Consider the following 2,500-nt stretch of genomic DNA (forward strand, 5'->3'; position numbering starts at 1 on the left):
GCTCTGACGGGCCAGCCCGGGCCCCGGAGCTTGAAAAGGAAAAAAAAGGATCGGGCCCGCGAGAGACGGGGGCCCTGCCGCACGGGGCAGTCCGACCGGGGCTCGCCGTGCGGCAGGCCCGGGCGCCGGCAGGGGAAAGCGGGCGAGGAGGCGCGGAGCCGGGTGCCTACGGCCATACCGGACCGAACGCCCCCGATCCCGTCCGATCTCGGAAGGTAAACCGTCCCGGGCCTGGCTAGTACTTGGATGGGTGACCGCCTGGGAATCCCAGGTGCCGTAGGCAGCTTTTCCCGGTCCGAGCCAGCTCTCTCTCCTTTTTCTGGGGAGGAAGGAGAAGGGGGGGGGGGGGCGGGCCAGAAAGCCCCTCGTCGCTCCTGCCGAGTCGGAGGTCGCGGCCGCAGGTCACGGGTCGGGGCGCCTGGGGTCCGGCTCCCCCCAACACCCACCCGGCTTCCTCCGCGGAGGACCCCCGGCCACCGAAGCCGCTGGGGGAGACCCCGGGCATGGGGCGGACTGGCCCGGCCCCTCCCGGCCCCCCTGCGCCCGGCCGCCGGCCCGCGGGACCGCCCCGAATCCCCCCGCGGCCACCCAGGCGAGGCCTGGCCTGGAGGGCCCCACGGCGGGTGTCAGGCTCCCCGCCGCTTGCCCCACCGGGGACCCACGGCCACCGAAGCCGCTGGGGGGAGACCCCGGGCATGGGGCGGACTGGCGCGGCCCCTCCCGGCCCCCCTGCGCCCGGCCGCCGGCCCGCGGGACCGCCCCGAATCCCCCCGCGGCCACCCAGGCGAGGCCTGGCCTGGAGGGCCCCACGGCGGGTGTCAGGCTCCCCGCCGCTTGCCCCACCGGGGACCCACGGCCACCGAAGCCGCTGGGGGAGACCCCGGGCATGGGGCGGACTGGCCCGGCCCCTCCCGGCCCCCCTGCGCCCGGCCGCCGGCCCGCGGGACCGCCCCGAATCCCCCCCCGGCCACCCAGGCGAGGCCTGGCCTGGAGGGCCCCACGGCGGGTGTCAGGCTCCCCGCCGCTTGCCCCACCGGGGACCCACGGCCACCGAAGCCGCTGGGGGAGACCCCGGGCATGCGGCGGACTGGCCCGGACCCTCCCGGCCCCGCTGCGCCCGGCCGCCGGCCCGCGGGCCCGACCCGAATCCCCCCGCGGCCACCCAGGCGAGGCCTGGCCTGGAGGGCCCCACGGCGGGTCTGCAGCTCCCCCCGGGCTTCCTCCCCCGAGGACCCACGCCCCCCCTGAGCCGCAGGGGGAGACCCCGGGCCCGGGGCGGACTCGCTCGGGCCCCCCCCCTGCGCCCGGCCGCCGGCCCGCGGGACCGCCCCCGAATCCCCCCGCGGCCAGGCAGGAGAGGCCTGGCCTGGATGCCACGGAGGACCCGCGGCCCCCAAAGCCGCAGGAGGCGCCCCCGGCCCCGGGGCCGGTAAGCCCCGTGTCGCTCCCCCCCCCCTCACCCCCCCACCCCCCCCGCGCCTCGCTGCCGGGCACCGGGCACCGCCCCAGAGTCAGCCGCAGCCGGCCGGCCTGAGAGCTGCCCTCCTGTGTGAGACTACGTTGATACTAACCGGCCATCAGGCAGGTCAACCCCATTGCTAGACCTGGGTGGACCTGGTGGCCGAGCGGGGACTTAGGAAATTTTCCAGCCTTTTCCCGGGGCGTGACCTGTTGTCCCGGTGGGGACTTTGAAAATTTTACAGCCGCTTCCCGGGGCTTGACCGGTTGTCCTGAAGGCCCCCCACCCCCACCCCCACCCCCGGGCTCCTGCTCCCCTCTCCCCAGCCTCGGTGCTCCGCTCCCAGCCTCGGAGGCTCCCTCTCTGCGGCGGCTGCATCGCGTCCGAGGACGCTCACCCTCCGGAGGCTGGCTGTAAAGCCTGACACCCACCACCGCCGCCGCCCCGATTCTCCGAGGGGCGACTCTGAGGCCTCCCCCCACCCCCGGACCACCCTGGAGACGACTGCTAAGCCCCCACCCCCGGCCAGTCTAGGGGAAGACTGCTAAGCCTCTCCCCCCCCTGCCCCACCCACCCACACTGTCTGGGGGATGACTATTAAGCCTCCCCCCCGCCCAGCCTGGGGGAAGACTGTTAAGCCTCCCCCCCACCCACCCTGTCTGGGGGACGACTATTAAGCTTCCCCCCCGCCGGAGCGCCCGGGGGACGACTATTAAGCCTTCCCCCGGACTGCCCGGCGGACGACTGCGAAGCCTCCCGCTCAGCCTGGGGGAAGACTGTTAAGCCTCCCCCCCACCCACCCTGTCTGGGGGACGACTATTAAGCTTTCCCCTCCGGAGCGCCCGGGGGACGACTATTAAGCCTCCCCCGGACTGCCCGGGGGATGACTGCGAAGCCTCCCGCTTTGCCTGGGGGAAGACTGTTAAGCCTCCCCCCCCACCCACCCACCCACACTGTCTGGGGGACGACTGTTAAGCTTTCCCCCCCGGAGCGCCCGGGGGACGACTATTAAGCCTCCCCCGGACTGCCCGGGGGACGACT

General features: G+C 74.8%; 1 non-coding gene across 1 annotated transcript; it reads left to right on the top strand.

Annotated features, from left to right (window-relative positions):
* The first annotated feature begins 164 nt into the window (after positions 1-164).
* Positions 165-283, top strand: LOC135889859 (5S ribosomal RNA). The gene has a single exon (XR_010562176.1). It is a non-coding gene; the product is annotated as a 5S ribosomal RNA (ribosomal RNA).
* Positions 284-2,500: the final 2,217 nt, after the last annotated feature.

This window comes from Emys orbicularis, chromosome 15 (assembly GCF_028017835.1).
Source record: "Emys orbicularis isolate rEmyOrb1 chromosome 15, rEmyOrb1.hap1, whole genome shotgun sequence".
Taxonomy (NCBI): Eukaryota; Metazoa; Chordata; order Testudines; family Emydidae; genus Emys; species Emys orbicularis.